This window comes from Coptis chinensis, chromosome 2, assembly GCF_015680905.1.
Source record: "Coptis chinensis isolate HL-2020 chromosome 2, ASM1568090v1, whole genome shotgun sequence".
In the NCBI taxonomy this organism is placed as follows: domain Eukaryota; kingdom Viridiplantae; phylum Streptophyta; class Magnoliopsida; order Ranunculales; family Ranunculaceae; genus Coptis; species Coptis chinensis.
Window position 1 is genome coordinate 71,208,373 of NC_141457.1, and position 22,700 is coordinate 71,231,072.

Sequence of the window (22,700 nt, forward strand, 5' to 3'; positions counted from 1 at the left end):
CTAACTCTTATCACGTCGAGGACCTATATATCTAGGATCGACTAAACAAGAACGCTCTCTCTCGAGCTCACAGGCTACATAGCCTCTCCCATTCCTGTCACGTCGAGGACCTATATTTCTAGGGTCGACTAAACGACAGGATGCATATTTCTAGAATCATAAGCCGAACGCTAGTTACACACAAGTACACGGCAACATGCATGCGGAACATAACCAATAACCTTATATGACCACTCGTCACAACAATTACATACACCGATCTGCTGGGATTACCCAGAAAATCCAGGTCGGTGTTCATTACAAAAATTAACAAAGTATCGAACTGCCACTTTCGTGGAAGCCAGTTCCCTGAATAAAAAAAGCGAACTGCTCAGGCAAGCCTGAAGACGCAGCTCTATTGTTAACTCTCATATAAGAGAGGAAAATGTAAACATCACTTACAATTTCTGGCTGACAGAGACAAAAGTAGATCGCATCATCAAATCTCAGTGACGACATGCTTATCTTCTGGTGCTGCGCTGGTCGAAGCAGTATGCCGGGCAGATCTCAGCATCACACGCATTCCCTGCCCTTGTTCATCGCCTACAGTAGCTTTCTTCAAGGCGTCATACTTCTCGTCTAGAGCAGCGTAGGCGATATAGGCTTCGGTGTACGCCTTCTTGGCTTTGAGCGCCACCTTTTAATATTTCTTATCATAAGCAGTCACCACAGCTAATTCCCTTTCTAGCTCCGTCACGTCAGTCACTAACACAGCATTCTCAGCCATAACGTTCTGGTACTTGGTAGTCATCACTTCCAGCTTTCTCTTATCAGCCCCCCACGCAGCTCGCATACACCCTAGGTCGATGTGAGGGTTATCATCAGTCTCGGTGTTTTGGACAACTTCTTTCAACTTATCATATCCTGCAAGAAACTGCACGAACAAACTAAAAGAATCAGTTTGCCTGGGTAACCGACATACCAACCTAGTGTGTCTTGAACTTACCAAACAAGCGGCCATATCCATCGTCCCCAGCAACGTCTCCATGTCCTCATCTTTCACCTCTGCCTTATCACCATCCAGTACGATCCCCTTCAGAACGCTAGTCGCTATGGGCGCCGAGTGGAAGCTACAATCTGAGCGTTTCACCATACGCTTCTTCCCCGTCTTCCCCATATAGTAGAATTCGCTCCCCACATCACGACAAAGACGGGACGAACTCACCACCGACCGGGCGACCTTTTGCTCGTCGTCGCTACACCCAGAACGCGATTATCGCAGTCGCCTACCACTTGGGCGACCTAAACACAATGCCGCCAGCTGGACGTCCAGCCCTCCTAAGTTGTTTATGACCCTTCTCCTCTACAGCAGCAGCTTTCCTCTTCCCGCGATCACCATGCACGTGAGGTTCAAACTCCATCCTCTCCATTATCAGAGGAGACGTTTCTTTCATGCTTTCTTCTCCCCTCATGAATGGACGACACCTTGCCATGATAAAATCTAGCAAACAAAGATACTGTCACATGAGCTACAATTTTATTCCAAACTCTTCTCGACGAAATAACACTCTCAGAGGAGAATGAACGTACCTGAATGAGCAGCAACAACGGTGATGCACAACAAAAGAGCAAAGCGAGAAGACAGACTTTTAAGCTTAGGCAAGAAGACGAGCAAATACTTTGTTGGTATTCGATGAGCAGTTTTATTCAATAGGAAATGTCTTTTCCTAAGCGCCTCATAATTACCTTGAGACGCCAAACGCCATCTGCCCGCCATCATTATGTTCCTTGAACAGCTCGTCTCCCTCCACGTGTCACACACTCGAGGGAACACTGCCGTTAGCGGCACTAAACACGACACGATTCGACCTCCTTCACGAACCAGGATCCAGCGACCTGGTGATCTCGTTACGAGCAACACCTTACAGCTGCAAGCAATTTAACAACAAGACGCTCATACAAGCTTACCAGTCATGTGCAGGGAAGTGGTCACTGCAATGCACCCGCCAGGTTTTGTTATACGCAGTATCATCACACACAATTATGGTCAAGCAAGCAAGTCTTACACAGTAGGGAAACAATCAACAAGCATGGCAGACACACAAACAACGACCTGTCCTAACAAGATGGAAACATAGTAAGTTAGCCGGGTTGCTGAGACTACTTAAGAAATCCAACCCGACTAAACAATATTCGTCCTCCCATGGGTATCCCAGAACAGAACGGGGTACCAGATCATTCACAGTATTGGAACATACAAATAAAAAGACGAACTGCCCAGGTTACCCCAGGAAACCAGCTCTATTGTATCATAGCTTATAAGCTGACAGCATTACATAACAAACTTACAACTCGCCATCTCTAGGCTCGACAATTAGTTCTCCAGGCATGAGCGACTCATCAATCTCAGCATCCCTCCCAGTCACCATAACAGATACTCCATCCAAGTCTAAACTCATCAGCACATCAGACGCAGCAGCATCAGTTCGCGGTAGTGCAATCTCCGACATGACCTCTGAAGCAGCAGGAGCGTCACTAATTACTCCCGGCACCTGTTCTACCCCGATGTGAGATGTACAGCGTGCATGATCTGTCTTCAAAGTGTTGTAGTCTGCCTCTAGTTCAACAAAGTCTGCATCCAGAACGTCATAGGCTTTGGTAGCGTCCTGAGCAACCTTCTTGCGATTAAGGTATACTGCTCAAATTTACCACCAATTTCCCACGTCGCTCGCCGAGATGTTCTCTTCAGCTCCTCAGTAGTTTTGCCTCGGATCTTCGCCCGGTGTCTTTCAAAGATCTTGGCGGACTTCGGTTTTGATGAGCTTTCTTCGATCTTCCGGTTCCTCGTGTTCCATCTTCGAGGCCTCCCCGGACATTTTTCAGCATCATCCGACAACCACCACCGCTTCTATCCGCCTCCCTAATCAAGCAATCTCCTTCAATTTTTGAAACCCACTTACTAGCTGCAAAAACACACGCATGGTTAATAGCCACAAAATAACAGCGTGTATACGTAAACAGTTACATCAAACGCAGATAGACACGTGTACCAAGCATTGCGCAATTTCCATTTGTCTCAAGTTATCAGCCAGCCCTTTCTCATCCAACTCCTTGCGGTTGCCATCTAGAGCTATCTGTTCTAATAGGCAACCCGATATCTTACTCGATCTGAAGCTACAATCACTTTGCTTCACAGATCGTTGCGCCCCATGCTCGTCCAGATACACAAACTATCCCTCTAGGTCATCAGCAACCACAACAGCCTTTCCACTCGCTTTACGCGGAGCTTTCGTTTTCGCCAGCGGACTGGGTTCACGCCCCCGTTGAGGCGCACTAGACCCCGCTCCAAACGTGGCCAAGTCCATGACCTGCTCAGGTCACGTCCCACTCCGGCGAGAAACCATAGCCCCAGCTGGGCCACCATCAGCACCGCCCCCTACGCTGGAGCTTTCCCCAAGAGCGTGCCGCGCTACTTTCGTAACTCGGACATCGTCTTGCTCAGAGGCCTCGCGCGACCTCTTCTCCGACCTGCTCCTTGCGCGAGGGTTGAAAAGCACCGTTTCCAATTCCACTGGCGCATCGATCGAACCCCCTTCAGGGCGGAAGCTCGATCCTCCAGCTCCTGAGGCACCACCTCTAACAGGTCGCCTCGCGCCGCCATGTGCCCGTTGCCTATCTTCTCGTGTTATTAAGTCACTCGTTCGCGTCTCCATCACCTCTTCCCTTGTCTGACCTCGAGCTCGATCTTTTTGCGCCTTCCTTTTTTCCCAGATCGCAGGCCCACCTTTCTCTACAAAGAAGTGTGCAACTTCAGGCAACTTCGCTTGCTTTTCTGCACGAGTCAGCCGCGCGAACCTCTCTATCTCCCCACGATCAGTTCGCTTTTTCACAGAAAACTCTGCAGCCAAAGCCATACAAAGACCTGTTAGAACAACTGTCAGTCGTTAAGTAAAGCAACAACAGAAAAATATTCCTACCCATCGGATATGTTACAAATTCTAGTTTGCAATCTACACCCGTTCACACAGTAGTTGCCAACTAGCAACAACGGCCTCTTTGTCCAGGCCTCATTGCTTACACCATCGATCACAGTAGAACGCGTCGTCATGGTTTGCAAGCTAAAGTTCAAATTCCCAGATCGCCTTACCACATAGTGCTCCACTATGTCGGATACCCCTATGTCGTATTCCCCACTCATATTCAACAGGTCAAACACCTTAAACAATCGCCAGGTGTTACCAACGAACTGACAATGAGACTTCCAACAATGGGCCAAGAAGTCACATACCAGTTTTGAGAACGGTATTTGCATATGCGCTCTCAGTTGGCCCTCACAGATTATTATTCCACCATTCGGCGGGTTGTACTCCTCACTACGAACATTTTCACTCAACCGTGGTTCGTATATCTCCAGGTCGGGGACATTAATCCCATACGCTGCCCTCAGTTCGGGGAACGAGTTGGCAGCATGACGGTTTACACTTCTAAGGGGCACATCGCTTGATGATGACATCTCCCCTCGACCTGACGTACTGGCTACGCCACCTTCTGACCTAGATCGGGTATTACCCTCATCTACCCTATCTTCCTCATCCAATTCAACCTCAACGCCAAAACTCACTACTTCTTCATCCTCATACTCTCCGCAACTCAAGGATATCTCCCGGACCTCCTCCGATCGCGTATCATCAGAATCAGACATTATAACGAGTCTTTTCTATCAATTACTCAAGATTAAACCCTATAACCTTACGATGACCTACCTACTTAACAAAGCGCACTGGATAGAGAGGAAAGCAAATTGAAAATAGAAAGGTAATAGCAGCAAAAGCACTCACCTGAGGAACCCTAGCTTGCGTTTTTGCGGAAGAAGAAAACACGCAATACCTTTTTGATGTCCCAAATTTGATTTTGTATAAACCACCCGTTCAGTTACCAAGAAGTTATGATTACAGCCTATGCTCTAGCCCGCACACGTGTTCCAAGGTACTGTCTTTTCACCAGTTCTGTATAATGCGGCGACACATTTCTTCCTCAACTGCTACGATTCTGTCACGTGCATATTACGACACAACTTCCCTTTCCCGCCAAATCATCATGCTACATGATTCAAAAGTTGCGCCGTCCTGGTCGGATCGTCCACCACAGCTCGCTCATGTTCCACACGTTCTTCCATTTTTTCTCTCAGCAGAGCGTTTCCTGTGGCATAAACACTCTACTGAGAGGGGGCTGTGTAGGGGAGCGATATCCTATCATGCACGCATGCAACATAAGCGAACTCAGGACATCGACCTCCAAGACCGACCTGTGAGCAGCTCCCTCGAGAACATGCGTGTGCGCAACATAAGCGAACTCAGGACATCGACCTCCAAGATCGATCTGTGAGTAGCTCCTTTCAGGTAGGTGGTATGAACAAAGATGTCTCGGTACGAGCACATGGTCAGAGACAGAACGCCTCGGATACGGTCACCACCAGGGGTAATCATTACCAAAATCTTGCTCGTACTTCCCACCACCGGGAAATAGGGGTGACCGCGCCAACGCCCAATCAGCACACGACTTATAATATAACCAGCCCAACACTCACTCACGATCTCCACCTTATACGTGTGCAAGAGACACATGTGTCTCCTGAATAGATATTTCCTCAAGCCTATAAATACCACCTATTTGAACTATGTCGGACCTGATTCCTCTCTCCCCTGAAAGAGAAAAACCAAAAAGAGGATACGTAGGCAGTTCGCTCACAAGCGAACTCGGTCCCTTCAGAGAATATCAACCCTCTTCCCTCTTTCTTCGCGAACCTCAAGGAGAACCAAAACCCTCCTTTACAGGGTGGGTATGCAGTGACCTTTGAGGTGACATTAATCCGGCTTTCCTTGATCTATTTCTTGATCTGCAAAGAAATAACATATTACAAGTTACATAAGTCAGTGGCGGCAGTGGTGGAGCTAGAAAATTGAGTGAGGGTGAGCCAACCCCGAGAGCCAAACATACAAAAAAAAAACTCATTTTTTAAACTAATATTTCAAATCCGATCACAAAACAAGTATAAAATGAACATCAAAAATCATATATAAAGGTAGAAATAATAAATTTATTAAAAAAGAAAGAAAGAAAGAATCTAATCATATATTGTGAACTTTAATATATTTGATTCCAGGTGGTACACCATGGTGTCTTAGGCTTGCTATGTTCTGTCCCATTCTCGTTTCTACCTCATGGAGGAGCCAACTCCCCTGTGCAGTAGACTCCTAAGATTACTAACTGAAGGAATAATTTGTTTCTCTAAACTCCCTGACAAGACAGTTCGTTGGACGAGATAAATTTTCCAAAATTGAGTCCAGTAATGTCGAGGTCGCTGAAAAACTTCAGCTTGGGTTCTAGAATTTTATCAAGATTAGAAAAGAGTACTGAGAGGCGATTGGCAATGGTCTTTGAGATGTGGGCATCAGTGAGACCATAGGTTTGAGAGAGAGAGAGAGAGGACTGCGTCAGGTTTAGTTGTTGTGAATCTTTTTAGTAAATTTTTTTTGAAGTTTTGAGAGCTGATTTTGGAGATAAACCACATGAGTTTATGAGGTAATCTACTGTGAAATTTGGGTTTGAGATGATGTGTTTTTGGGTAGAGATGAATCTAATGAGTTATGGGTTATGGACCAGATACAAATGGGTAATTGTTGATCTATATTTTATAACATTTCGTAATATATTTATGCATACAAATTGATGGAATGTTGCCCAGAAGAAAGTTTAAGTTGAAACTTACAATTTTCCAATACGTTTTTTGGGTATTGAGAAAAGTATACATATATATATTTTTTCTAAAAAGAGAGGGTACGCCAGGGTGTACCCTGGACCACCCTGGCTCCACCACTGAGTGGCAGAGCTAGGAATTTGAGTGAAGGTGAGCTAGGGGTGATAATTTGGCCCTCAGGCCTTCAACCACCCGACCCGCCCCTCAAAATTGCATTTTCAAACCCTCAAAAGTTGGTCCTCACAGATTTGAGGGGGCGGGCTGGCCCAACCCTCATGCTTATAAGGGGCGGGCTAGGGCCTAGGTTTTGAAGCATGAGCCCGACCCTCATTAAGCCCTCACCAGCCCTCACTTGGCCCTCATACGTTTTCTTGTTATTTTACATTATATTTATGTATTATACTCTAATTATCTAAGTTGTATAAAAAAAATCACTAAATTAGTTTTTAATATGGGATAAATTAGAATATAACATAACATATGCGTTTTTTGTAATTGATTTAATAATATGTATATAAGTCATACATAAAAGTAAATTCAACCTAACAAGTAACAACATAGTTAAGTATGAAAAATGTAGATGTTTTAAGAATATCATCTCTTTCACCATCTCTATCTATTATTATTTTTTCCTAAATGCATAACAATTAGTTTTGTATATGTTAAAATTGATATACATAATCAAAGTATGATAAAAATAAATAAAAAATTACAAAAATAATAAAAAAAAACTAGTCAAGTATAATTAGATCGGGCCCGACCCGGCCATCATTTGGCCCTAAAAAATGAGGGTCGAGGGGAGGGTTAAGGGCTTGAGTTTTCATGCTTGACTCTACTTGACCCAGCCCTCAATACAAAATAGGGACGGGCTGACCCGACTCTCATTCACGAGGGCTTTTATGGTTTGAGGGGCAGGCTAGGCCGACCCAACCCTTTTATCACCCCTAAGGTGAGCCACCTACACAACCAAGTATACAAAAAAGCAACTGACCTAGCATGGGTGATAAATATACATTATTAAGTGATAATGATAACTATATTTGTTAGCTGTACGACATTTCCAAGCAGCGCCGGCCCTGAGTTTCTGGTGGCCCGAAGCCAACTCTTAAAATGTGGCCTTATATATGTGTGTCCATTCACATGTCAAAAGCAAAAATCAATGCATTTGTTGCCTCGCGTTATTATTTGTTTTCTCCTCTTTTTAGTCGAATTCCTTTTTGTTTTATATAACAAATAAGATTCTATGTATCTTTTGACTTTGTAATCTGTGAAATAGCAAGTGAATTTAATAATTTCATTAGCCATATATAAACTTCAATTAAACCCATAATTATATTGTTCTTATTAGTAAGTGTATATTGCAAGGTGCGTTAAATTGTTTCAATGGATTCTAGTGGCCGGTGGACAGGTGGCCCCTTACTTTGCCAAAATAATGGGGGCCCCAAGCGCTTGCTTGTGTGGCTTTGCCTCAGGGCCGGCACTGTTTCCAAGTAAACTTAGCTATAGTTGGGCTGTTATTTATCTCTGGATTCTGGAATAGGAACGTTGTTGAGTAACTTCCATAATCCGTCCCATAAGAGGCAAATAGGAACACAATTTTCACACTTCTAGAATGGTAGCAAAAATTTCACTGAATTTGCATCGGTTAGTGGTGGAAACACCCATCAAGGACTTAAACTGGATTTTGTTATAATTCTTAATCTCCAAATTCCAACTAGATCAACTTAATATTTGGCAATATATATATTATGACACTGTAGACTGGATGAATACAACCTCTTCTCCTGAGCAATTTCATACCTCCGACTCTCCAAGCCCATTGCAATCTTTGGTGATAATAGTACATAAATAAATTCTCAAATCATCTGCTCACTCTTTTTATGTTTTTGCATTACTTCATTTTCAATAAACAAGAAAACGAGAGAAATTCACTTTCTACATTTTTTTCATAATTAACCAATTTTATTTATTCGAAGGGGAGGATTGAGTATTAACCCAAATGCTGACCCCCTCTTTCTCAAACTTGACGAACACAGCTGAGACTGCACCCATGAAATACAGCTGAATAAAAATTATTGATGGGGAGTGATGATATTTGATCACACTATTCCCAGATGCTAGTTCCACCAGAGGCAACGCAGCTAACCGGAGACCAGCTAGCCGGCCATTAAGCCGCTTAGTGTACCTTCTGAACCACGTACATTTCAACCTAGACTCAACTCGAAACCAGTTACTTCAATGGCACAGGTGGAAGAAACAATGACTTCCCATTTGTGCCATTGCCTGATGACCCTTTCTTCGGTTTTGTTCATTTTATTGCCTCTGCTTAATTTATTTCATATCCCACTTTTGTACCTTGGTCGAATTTGGGCAAGCCGGTTTTCGAAACTTTTAGTGTCTTCAGAGTCTCGAGGTGTTTCGGTTTTAGTTGTTTTGGTTTCTGTTTCGCGGGTCTGTGTGAAGGAAAGAGAAGGGCTTATTATGTCGTTATGGTTTTATTGATGAAGAAGAAGAACTGGAAGAATGAAATGGGGTAGAAGATGAGCGGAAGAAGAGGATGCAATCATGATTGTCATTTCAGTTCTTGCTTTTAGTTCTACCATACACTCTTATACCTGATTAAGAGATAACTATTTTTTTTTGTCCCCATACACTCTTACATATATATTTTTCACTAACCCCATACACTCTTATACCTGATTAAGAGATAACTATTTTTTTTTGTCCCCATACACTCTTATACGTGATTAAGAGATAACTATTTTTTTTTGTTTGGAGAAAGTTAAGGGTACACCAGGGTGTACCCCAGGACCCCTGGCTCCGCCACTGCATAAAGTGATCGTTGGTAGCAAATAGGTACCAAAGATGCTAATTTATTGCTTTTGCTGACAGATAACAGCTTATTTCAGAAGAAGTACACAAAATTCCAACGTATGATGAGGATCCACCAGTAAATAGAAGACATAAAATCCAAAACACTAATCATGGAGAATTCGTGTACAAAGAAGGATAAAGGGAATGGATGAAGAAGGAAACAAGTTCTTAATGCAAACCTCAGAAAACCATCTTGTACTTATAGGCAGTCCAGCTAAATTCACAGCAGCATTCGAACCTTCAATGCAATTTTTCCACTCGACTCAAGAATTACAATGTCGGAAAATCCTTGACTGCATATACGCAAGGAAAATTTTATGAAACTATATATACTTCCGTGCTTGCTAGAGGAACAACAAAAGCACAGCTATTATTCATTTCAGATAGGAAAACAGAGTTTCTAGAAGAAATTTTCAATTAATTTTCTTAATAATTAATAACAGATTAACAGCTAATGGTCGTCTATCAAGCCCGGGAAATCTTAAATAAGGTCAAAGTATAACCTTAACCATTACAATGAAAGGTTCGAAGTATCTTTTTAGTTGAAAAAAATGTTATGTGTATGTACTTTTACATATAAAAAGGATAGTTAAATTTCTGAGATAGTAACTTTTTCTCATTCATTGACTATAAATTAGAGAGAGAAATTTGAGAATATTTACTTGATTGATTTCTAAGGAGATTACAATTGTTTATATAGAGATTACAAGTTAAAAATAGAAACAAAACAGTCGGTTTGTTCTGTATAACACGAGGCGCGGGGCGCGCTCTTCACTATGACATGAAGAATAACTTCTAATACTCCCCCTCAAGTTGGAGAGTGAATGTCAAGAACTCTCAACTTGCAAATTAATCTCAGAAAGGTGTCCTTGCCGAGAGGTTTAGTGAAGGCGTCAGCCACCTGATCTGAGGATGGAACGAACATAGGAGATAGTAACTTGGCTTGTATCTTGTCGCGTAAGAAATGATAGTCCAATTCTATGTGTTTCGTTCGTTCATGAAAAACTGGATTTTAAGAGAGATGAAGGGCGGCTTGCATGATTGTCACAGAACATGTTCATCGGAGAAGGATGAGAAATGCCTAAGTCAGAGAGAAGATACTTTAACCATTGAAGTTCACACACCAGGGTAGCTATGGAACGATATTCAGCTTCAGCAGAAGAACGAGATACAGTGCTCTGTTTCTTTGTCTTCCAGGATATAGGACTAGAACCAAGAAAAGTGCAATAACCACTAGTAGAACGACGAGTGACGGGGTAACTAGCCCAATCAGAGTCACAGAAACCAGAGATGTGTAAAAAACTATTAGCGGATAAGAGAATCCCTTTGTTGATCAAACCTTTAAGGTATCAGAGTATACGATGAGCTGCATCTAGATGTGGAGTCCGTGGGGACTGCATGAAAAGGCTGAGATAATTTACAGAATAAGTGATATCTAGACGTGTAACCGTGAGATATAAGAGATGCCCAATCAAGTGACGATAGACGTACAGTAGGATCCTGAAGTAATGTGCCATCATCGGTATGGAGGTTGATGTTTTGTTCCATAGGGAATTCAGAAATACGACCACCAGTGGTACCATGTCGACATTTAATGTCCAAAAGACATTTCTTACTGTAAGAAATAATCATTCTTTGGAACGAGCAACCTCGATACCCAAGAAATATTTTAGACGTCCTAAGTCCTTGATATTGAACTTTGCTTCAAAAAACTTCTTCAAGTTCTGAATGAAAGATGGATTGTTTCCTGTGATCAGAATGTCATCCACATATACAAGGACAAATGTAGAATCAGAACCACAAATTTTAGTGAATAGAGAATAATCAGACTTAGACTGAGTGAATCCGGCAGTGATAAGAGTGGTAGATAGTTTGGCAAACCATTGCCGAGAAGCTTGCTTGAGTCCATATAAGGACTTATTGAGGCGATATATCCTGTGCTCCCCCTGTTTGGCGAATCCAGGAGGTAAGGTTATATAAACAGTTTCATCTAAATCGCCTTGGAGAAAGGCATTGTGGACATCCAGCTGATGAAGAGTCCAATGTCTGATAGCAGCAATGGAGAGAAGTAATCGAACAGTGACTAATTTAGCAACAGGTGCAAAAGTGTCATGATAGTCTTGGCCTTCAATCTGATTGTAACTCTTGGCAACAAGACAAGCTTTGTAATGTTCAATAGAACCATCTGAATGATATTTAATCTTGAAAACCCATTTACAACCAATAGGCTTATGATGAGAAGATGACGGAACAAGAGTCCATGTGTTATTCTGTTCCAAAGCTGCAATTTCAGTAGCCATAGCAGCTCTCCATTCTAGAATTTTGACAGCTTGAGAAAAAGATGTAGGAACAAATGAAGAAGATACTTTAGACAAAAAAGCTTTATGACAAGTAGAAAAATTAGTGTCAGAAGCATAGAAAGCCATAGGGTATGGAGTGGAAGACTGTGTTACCTTAAAGTCTGATTGGATGAGGTTAGCCGAACGAGGGACTGTAGGTGCCTTAGTGAGAGTAGGACAATGATAATATTTGATAAGAAGTGGTAGGGGGTTTCCTGCTCTAGTAGAACTAGGTGAGGTAGGATGGTTGGGTTGTGGTGGTTGAGGGAGTTCGAAAATTGCAGGGGCTGGAGCTGTCTGAGTTGGAAGAGTGTCTACTGGAGGGACAGGAGATGATTGAAGGTTGAATGTCTCATTGTCAGGGATGGGTAAGGGATAAACTGGCAGATGTGATGGTGGGGAAGATAAATTTTGATAGGGGAAGACATTCTCATGGAAAATCACGTCACGGAAAGTATAAATTTTCTTGGAAGATAAATCATAAATGCGATAGCCCTTCTGAGCATAAGGATATCCAATGAAGATGCCAGGTTTCCCGCGGTGATCAAACTTATTTTTAATGGAAGTGTTGTGAGCAAAACATAAACAACCAAAAACACGAAGGTGGACAAGAGTGGGAGGTGTGGTAAATAAAAACTCATGAGGTGATTTGTCATTTAACAAGGTGCTAGGAATTTTGTTAATGAGATAGCCTGCAGTGAGTATACATTCACCCCAGAAGGATAATGGGAGATGAGCTTGAAAACGTAATGCTCGTGTAACGTTGAGTAAGTGACGATGTTTTCTTTCAATAACAGTGTTTTGTTGGGGAGTAGCAACGCAACTACGTTGGTGGATAATCCCATGTTTTGAAAAAAATTGTTGCATGTTATGGGATATAAATTCGGATCCATTCTCGGATCGAAGGACTTGGATTTCATGGAAATGGTCATCAATGTTGCTATGGCCAGATATGAGTGATTGTATTGTAGAGTGAAATTGAGTATGAACCATGGCAAAAAAAAGATTGTAAATGCATGGCAGTTTTGGATTTGACAATCATAAGTTAAATCCATGTAGCACGACTAAAATCATCGACAATAGTTAAGAAAAAAAGAGCATTGGAATAAAATGGTAAATGAAAAGGACCCCAAATGTCACAATGAATCATTTGGAAAGGTCGAATAGTTTTTATTGAACTATGAGAAAAAGATAAACGTGTTTGCTTAGCTTGCGGACATATATTGCAAGTAGCATTATTGGAACTAGAAATGAAAGGAAACTGCTTAGCTAAAATCCGCAAAGGCATGGAAGAGAGATGTCCTAAGAGATAATGCCATAAATTATTGGTGGTGGAGTTGTGGGATGAGCAAACAGAAGCTAGTTGGAGATGGTAGAGTCCCCCATTAAGCCGTCCTAATCCAATCTTCTTCTTCGATAACTGGTCCTGAAAAAGGCAAGAATCATTAGTGAACGTGACAAAGATAGGGTGAGATTTGACTAGTTCACTAATGGAAAGCAAGTTAAAATGAAAAGTGGGAACAAACAGAACATTGTCAAGACGCAATAGAGGAGAGAGAATAAGACTATCAACATGAGTAATTAAATGATCTGTGCCATTTGGAAGTTTAAGAGTAGAATGGGTTAAACAAGCATGATAATGAGAAAACAGATGTAATGATGAGCATACATGATTGGTAGCACCAGAGTTAATGATCCATATGGATTTAGAAAAACACGAGAGAGATATACCTGTCAGATTTGCTTGTGAAGTGGTACTACCTAAATCAAGCAAACTGAGAAGTTGGTTGTATTGTTATGTGGAGAAAACAAGAGAATTGGAGCCAGTAGCAACCGAATTGGCATGAGCAGGCTTGGGTGGATAACCGTGCAATTTGTAACATGTACCAATATGATGTCCAACTTGGTTACAGTGGTTGCAGAATGGACGAGCGCGTGTGCGCTCTGGTTGCCCTGGATCGGAGGCCGCGCGCACTCTTGGGTGAGGCGAACCATTGTTGTGCTGCGGAGATTTAGACGGGCCTGATTTCGAAGAAGAAGTCCAGTTGGTCTTCTAATAGTAAGTACTCAAGGCAGCAGTGCCTGGAGCAGAAGGAAGAGAGAGTGCATGAATCTCTTGTTGCTTCTCCTCCTGTCGGATTAAAGAATAAATCTTGGACATACGAGGAAAGGGATCCATTAAGAGAATTTGACTGCGGATGGATTGAAAACGAGCATCTAGGCCTTGCATAAATTTCATAGAACGACCGTCTTCAACCTTTTTGGCAAAAATAGATGCATAACCACAAGTACAAGTAGGCATAGTAGATAAAGAACTTAATTCATCCCAGAAAGATTTAAGCAAAGTGAAATAAATAGATACTAGATGACTGTCTTGCTTGAGAAGAGTGACAGAATCCTTCAGTTGAAAAACCTTGAATTAGGTGCATTAGTTTGTGAAAAATGATCACCTAGATCTTTCCAGATTTTGGATGCAGAGTCGGCATAGAGGATGCTGCCATAGATATCTGGAGTAACAGAATTGAGAATCCATGAAGCAACAAGGTCATCACATCGCGACCACTTGGATTTTTCTTTGGGAGTGCTGGGAGGTGTGACAGAGCCAGCGACAAAACCAAACTTATTCTTTGCTCGAAGGGCTCTAGAGATAGACCGTAACCAAGTCGGATAATTGTCCCCTGATAACAGAGGAGATACGAGGATAGCCGTGGGGCTATCTGAGTGGTGGACAAAGAAAGGATCATCAGAGTCTGGAGGAGAGTCATTATTGGGATTGGAAGCGTCGACCATTGAGAATTGAGAGGAGGCGGAAGCTGATAGAGGTTAGGGTTAGGGTTTGGATCAAAATTAGGCTGATACCATGATAAATTAGAGAGAGAGAGATTTGAGAATATTTACTTGATTGATTTCTAAGGAGATTACAATTGTTTATATAGAGATTACAAGTTCTAAATAGAGATTACAAGTTTAAAATAGAAAAAAACAGTCGGTTTGTTTTGTATAACATGAGGTGCGGAGCGCGCTCTATTTGTGTTATGTACGAGCGCGGGGTGCGCTCTTCATTATGACGTGAAGAATAACTTCTAATAGTGTTAGGCATAATTTCATAAAGAGATTCAGACATTTATTCGATGATTAAGTTTCAAAGTTATAGAGCACTAAAGCAGCATTACCTTCTTACCTGGAAAAACTAACTGTGCTTTCGACCTAGACCATGTCAGTACTCAAACTTGATGATTATCTGCATTCCAAAGTAAAGTGTAAGGCTGTATAGACTAACAATTGTACGAACCACATAGACACAATAGTGTTAAAGCAAAAGTAACATATAGCAAGAAAAATACAATGTCTGATTATTGTTGGTGACATTCTTACAAAGAAAACTTACTATTAGTAGTGCCATAACTATTAGAGAAGATGCAACTTTACACGTTAATAAGATTCCTAAGAGACCTCCTAGCATCCTACATTCCTAGGAACGATGCAAACAAATTGTGGGTCTTAACATTTATTAACAGATGGTTGGATTACTCTCTTCAGAAGCACTCGGTGGGTAGGTGGCTGGCACATGAAAACCTTGAAAACTGAATTTTCACTATGAGGTTGAAGACCGAGGTAAGTTGGTGTTTGACAGTTCGAGCACCAGCCTTCTCTCATAACACGTCTCTTACGTGCGTATGAACTCTTACCCAAACCAGTAATGGTTTTTGGTATATCTGTCCATATCTTCAGTTGTAATTCTTTAGAAAGTGTTTGCACACGATCATTAAAACTAATCCATCTAGTCTTGATAGATGGAGGGTTTTTGTTCTTAACACAAGACATTTTGTTTTGAAATTTTTGAGAAAGAGAGGTTGAGAAGGGGAAAGATTTTGAGAATTTAAAATATTAGAAATTTTGAATTGAATTTTTTTTGAAAGTTTGTACAAGGTTGAGTCTTTTCACGTAAGATTCTCGAGACAAATATAGAGGTGGAGGCAAAAGATAGAATTAAACAGAGAATAATATCACTTTGGGTTACACTATTTGTTTAATTCACGTTTGGAGATGCATCATCTTTTTTTTTTAGTTGGTTTTCCCAAGCAAAAGATTTCTCTAACCATATAGAGGTTTTGATAAGAAGATAAAATTATACGTGAATCCGGTATCATTTTGGTTACTCCGGGGTGTATAATTTTCATTTTTATATCCTCTGGTTTTGAAAACTATGGAGAGATGTTTTAAGATACTCGTACTCAAAAACCGTGATTCTAAATGCTAATTTTTGAAAACAAACCATAACATGTAATCTTAGGCAACTTTCGTGTCGGCTATGGGGCAAACCCAATCTAAACAAATAGAGCTTCACCTACGCGAGTTGGGGGATTTACTGTGTGATAAAACGTTAATTGTACGTTTATTGGTTTTATACTTAAGTCCGAGGTCCACAGTCTAAAGTCCAAAGTCCAAAGTCCGTATAGTCGTCCGTTTAGTCAAGTTACCTTACTCACGTGGGTTTGGTAGAATAGGTCGAGTAAGGGATTGTCCAAACCTTAGGGCTCGACAAGGTTCACAACTGGAATTACAATTTTTGGTGAGTAGGATTTTAGGTTTTTTTAGTTGGTTTAATTAAATTAACGGTAATGTAAATAATGTAAATTACTAACGGTGATTTCGATGTAAACAAACAAAGATAGAGAAATAGGAAGAGGGTTAATCATACTCATGCAAAAATCATTTTTCAACAGTTTATATTACCACATCACTATAGCTCTAATTCGTCTCGAGTTCATAGACAAACCCGAGACGACTTCGAGTATCGATCCCTAGCGAAATGCGCACATCTCTGAGTCGCATCGCACTAGCATAAGGAGTTGAACTAATATTTCATCTTTGGAATATCATTTTAGCTCCTGGTTTGAGTCTACATTAGCTGGACAAATTGGAGAGCTGTCTGACACCATAGAGTCGTGCGAGAGACATTTTGAGTCTCTCGCGAGACTGTTTTGGAGCATCAGCACTCCAAATTTGTACAGTCTCAGTCATTTTGGGACCGGATGTATAATCTACACCTAATTCTTAAGCAGTGATTCTAGAATATTAAAGAGTCAATCCGGATTCTCACACGAGCATCATAACCCTCCCGCTGAGGGGGGGGGGATTAGCTCATGGTCATTGGAGGAATAATTAAACTTGCTGTATACAATAAATAAATGCAGGACAGAAATTAAACTTGAAAAGAAATGATTTTAATTAAGAAGAAATAACTTACAGTATTGAAATTGCTGGAAGAGAAAATGATGGAATATAAAGTATTGGAATTAAAGCTAACTGACTACTGAGCGGAAGCTAAAGCATAAAATGCTGAAGGACGAATAATGAAGACCCCCTCATATATATAGGCTGGAGAGCCTTGTGAAGGATTTAATTGGGTTTTGTCCGCTTCTCAAATTGAGACGTTCAAAACTTTGAATAACAAAGTTTTGTTTTTAACTTGTTTAATTTGCTTTGTCTTTTCCTTATTAAGGTTTTGTCTTTTAGCCCAATTCAATTCAAACATTGAATTAGTACGTGTCTTTCTCATTGCAAGGTGACACAAAATTGTGACCATCACTTGCCACCTGCCTATGCTGACTCGTCATGCCTTTTGGGTCCGCAGAGTGGGTCCAGTGGCGGCACTGATTTTGGCATTTTTACAACTTTCTGTCTTTGCGTAGAGTTCGTTGCCCTGGTCGCTCTGGCAGTTCACTAGCCAACGTCGGCATCCATATTTATCAGATGTGAGCTTCGGAAGTTTGCTGCTTCTTTATATGTGGACCCGTTCTGCACTGGTTTTGTTATTTTGGAAACTTTGGCTCTAGTCAAGCTTTGTTGGGCTTCACTGGGGTTGAGTGGGGAACTTCAAATATTCCAATATTCCTGTACTTTGATCCATGTTTTATCATTATATTCATGTTAACTGCGGAAACCTGCAAAAGTACGAAAATATAATTATTACATGATTATTAAACACATAATCGATCAAAATGCTACGTCTCTCGGGGTTTAATATTACAGTTTTGGGTGCTTATCACACCACCCCCAAACAGCACTTTGCTTGTCCTCAAGCAAAGAAGAGACATTAAAATGATAAGTGGTAAAAAATGTGTTGTCCTAAGCTAAATCTCATTTCGCAGAGTGCGGTTGCATTGACCGTATGCAACAAGTAAGGTCTTGAACCACTAGGAATTCCCTAGTGGACGAGTTATAGCCTCGTGAGAGTTTTCTAGAGAAGATACTCACAAACTTCGTTTATACTACAACGACTTAGTAACAAAGGCATGTTTCCTTAATTAATCTCAGGTATCTAGACATCTCACTAGCGGGGGAAACAAGGATTTAATTCTTTCAAAATTCAAGTTAATATACATACAATAATCAAAACATCTACGTATGAGCATGCATGCAGTGATATTATAATGAAATGTACGAGCAGGGCCGTTTCTAGATCCTTTGGATAGCGTCCTTAAGTAGGTTCTCACAGGTATGTGTCGAAACATAATTTCTCTCTTATTTTTCCACTCAAGTTTTGCTATCTCTAGTGTGCAGTAGGCACACGTTTCCTCACATACTCAATGACAATCAGAGGAGCCGAGGTCGAGCAGTCACAACTATTACTTATTATCACACTATCCTACTCCTAATTGAGCTAGAGGTCTTTATTAGGTGTTATGGGGCTTAGGAGGTAGTGTAGAAGAAAATGGAATATAAAATTCAAAAAATGATAAGTATGAGAGAATAAGGTCTTCGAGATATTTATACTAGATAAATCCTTATTTGCTTTCCTACTTCTAACATGGGTTTCCATACTTGGATTTTTCAAGCTTTTGTATTCCCTTTTGATTTGATTTTTGGGGGGAATTCTAACTTTGATATTTCTTTTGATTTTTGGAAACATATTTCTATTTTTCTTTTTCTTTTTTTTCTGAAACAGGTAACTGATTTTGATTTGTGACAAGGTTTTTCTCTTCATTTTTCTGCACTTCATCCTATTTCTCATACTCATCATCTAGGTAGGATTATTTATTTATGGTTAATAGATGGGTAATGAATTTTTGGTGAAATATAAATGGTTAATTAAAGGATCAGTGGGGCAACTAGTGGTATTTTTTTTTTTTTTTTTTACAGGTGTGAATTTTTGACTATATCGATCCAAAGAAGGCCTAAATTCTCGCCTAGGATTTGGGTAGTGATCAAGTAAGTAGACGTGTGAACTTCTCTATTCGGAAAAACTACTCATCTGTGTCATTACTCACATATCACACATTTTGAGGCTTTTTGTTAGATTCTTACGGGATATAGAAACTAAGTTGTCTAACCGTGGGTCCCGAAACTTACTACGCGTGTACATTTAATGATAGTCGATGCATGAATGCTCATGAAAAGATGTAAAAACTATTGCATACGTAGTAAATTAAGTTTCTAAGAACAAGTCCTAATTCTGATGCTAGGGTGAGATTTCTAAATATTTTTCATCATAGAAAAGGAAACGAGAATTTGTCACTAAATACGTTTATTTAGACATAAAGTAAACTATATACAACTATGCATGCTTAATTTTTGCGAAAGGTTCTCACCACCCCTAAACAGTCGGACGCTGTGTCCTCAAAGTGTTAAGAGGAAGAAAGAGTATACCTGAGAGGCTTTGAGCAAAAATATAGCTGACATCTTCCATAGAAATTTATTATAACACATTATATATTATACATCATAAAAGTGAAAGCACATTGTTAGATTGGCACACTGTTAGGTTATTTATTTATCTCACATCAAAACGTAAAACAAATATGTACATGCATCAACACACATTGCCCCAACCAAGAACTGGGGGATGGTCCATCCTTGCTTCGTCCCTGTAGAAATATCATTCCTTTGCGTAACGCCAATCTATCATAACTTTCCAGACTTCGCTCCACTTCCTCTTCTTTGTAGTGTCCAGATGAGCTATCATTTTATCATCATTAGGGAAGGAGCGCACTTTCTTTAGATATCTTGCAGGGCGTCGCCATGTCCAAAATCGCAAAGAACGAATGATCTTGTTGGTTGGACACATAGAGTCGACCTTAACCCAGTCCTGAAAAGTGGACGCAAACTGTGGGAAGTACGTCTTCATTATCCTGCATGCTGTGACTGGCAAGGTGATATAGTGCTACCGAAAAGACCGAACCCTCTTTAGGTTCTCAATTACTAGGTATGTGATGTCGAAGGCGGTGGTATGTTGCTGGGCTAGTGCATGGAACGTCTTACAAGCTGACTTTGATGCAGTGGAAAAATGCCAATCCCCCATGATGTTCAGAAGAATAAATAACATGGCAGTTCCAACATTCATGGTCATACTGGCAAGTGGAATAGTGAAGTCTGGCCATCGGCCAGCTACGGCACGTTCACTGACCTGGGCAAGGCCATCGCCATAACGGGCGGAAATTTTTTCCCAAGAATAGTCGTTAAAGTTGTTTTCTACCATGTATTGGATGGGGATGTCTAGCTGAAAAGGAGGAAGGTCTAGAGCCATAGCAACTGTTGACTCATAAAAAGAGTGTCGGGTGTTACCAATACGGATTGTAAATCCGTTCAAAGGGAAACCATGTACAGCAGGTAGATCTTCCATATGATCGTAAAAATAAGTTGCCAAACCTGGGGAGTATGTCTGCTCCGGGTGTAGAATAAGAGAGTTCCAACCGACTCAAGTGATGTAGTCCCTGAAAAGATGTCCATATGCAGGTGAATTCAGCAACGAATGGAAATATTGTTCTGGAATCATCTTTGGAGCTTCCATTGTAGAAGATGTGTGAAGAAAGATGCTACCTGTTAGACAAAGATAAACAAATATTAGAATATGATGAGAATAATTAAGTAAAAAAAAATTACCATAGGGAAATTGCACTATATAAAAAAACTAAAAAGAAAATGACAAAGAACATAAAATTGCAAAATTTAAATTATGTCATGGGCCCAAGTAACGGCAAGGATCCTTTTGTGAAAGGAATCCATTTATAAGATCTTCGATGCCGTCAATCCTGGCAACAGCTCGTTGCATAATTTCACTCGTGGTCCGGTAAATCTCGGTTGGTTCTCCATTATGAGAGTGTGATTTGCTGAGAACAGGTTGTGATTGTGCAAGAATTGTGCTTGTTCCTCTTCCTATATTGTTCGCAGGTCGTGAAATTCAAGGAGACTGGTGATGATAATGTTCTGACGTTTGTATAATGTCATCAGTCCTTGTTGAATTAAACGAAGGCCTTCCATAGGATTAAATACATTGCTTAATGCATTTTCAGTGAAGATGTTGTTAGCAGAACAAGCTTCTTCGGTTTCTGTACTGACATGGTTCTTTGTAATGTCGGGATTCCAGAAACCGTTCCTACAAACTGAGTGAATAGTAAGAATGTTAGCTGTTCTAAGAGGTGTATTAAGAGAAGTGTCATAATGGTTGGCAAAGGAGCTGCCTTTTTCTGGCACGTGCGATAGCGTTCCAGATAAATTTAATAATGCAAAAATCATTACAGTTAGTCTGCAAGACCCAGAGTAGATGGAGGAGGGGTTTTGTTATTACGGAAGTCTTAGACGTGCCGAGCACATTATGAGCTAGCCATTGGATCACAGATAATTGGTTCTTTTGCAAGGATCGCTGATAAACAACACGGTTTTTCCGGTTGTATTCACCGTGAAGGATAGTTGCAAACATCAGATGCCTGATATTGTCGAATGGTGAATCCTGAAGGTGTACCCCTTGGTTTGTAATGGGAATTTGAAATACCTCAGAGATAATTTCCACAGTCAATTCATGCTCGCATCCGTTTGCACGGACAAAGAATTGCCCGTTTTGGAAATAACCGTGTTTATAGAACAACAGGAGCAATTCTCTGGAAAAAAATGCCTGCTTATGATGTAAAAGAGGGTACCATCCTCAACGTAAAAATTCTGTGTCAAAAAATGGATGAAAAAGACCGTTTTGGAAATTTTCCATAAAATTTTGCTCAGGCACGAAAATTCGAGTGAGGGCCATTAAAGATGGAGTGGTAAAGAAAATTTAGTGGAAAAAGGGAAATTGGTATTTAGAGGTGTCTATCCTTGTTATAAATAGGCACCAATCCGAAGATGTAGAAAATACGGATTGAGGTGTCACAGGGTAGTTAGACCACATGTATTTTCTAAAATATGGCGCAAACGTTGATGTAGTGTGGATGAGAAGAATGGGGCATGTGACGGAGTGCCCTTTTTCTTTTCTTTTTTTGACGTAAATATGTAAATATGTAAATAGCGTAAGTAGAAGGCAAAGGAAGATGTAAATATAATATTACAATAAGATGTAAGACCGTACAGAGGAGTGGAAACACATCATAATGATACGTGAAATAAAATACAAACGTAAATATTAGATAGAACTATATGCCATATTAACAACATTACTATAATAAAACAACCGAGCATGAAGACTTAAGTAGCATATTCAATCTGTTGCTGCTCAAACTTTTCTAGTGCATCCATAAATCTTGAAACTTGGAGCGATCAAAAAACGATTTTTAGAATAAGAAGTTGAGAGGGGAGAAAATGAAAAGAGTGAAATGTGAAGAATGTGTTGAACTTATTTATATAAGAAAATTGAGCCGTTTTCTGACCGTTTTTTAGATGCGATTTCATGACCGTTTTCTGACCGTTTTTGGTGCGTTTTTATGACCGTTTTGCAAAACGTTGGTTTACGGTAAAATTTTGCCGTTAATTGTGACGTTAAA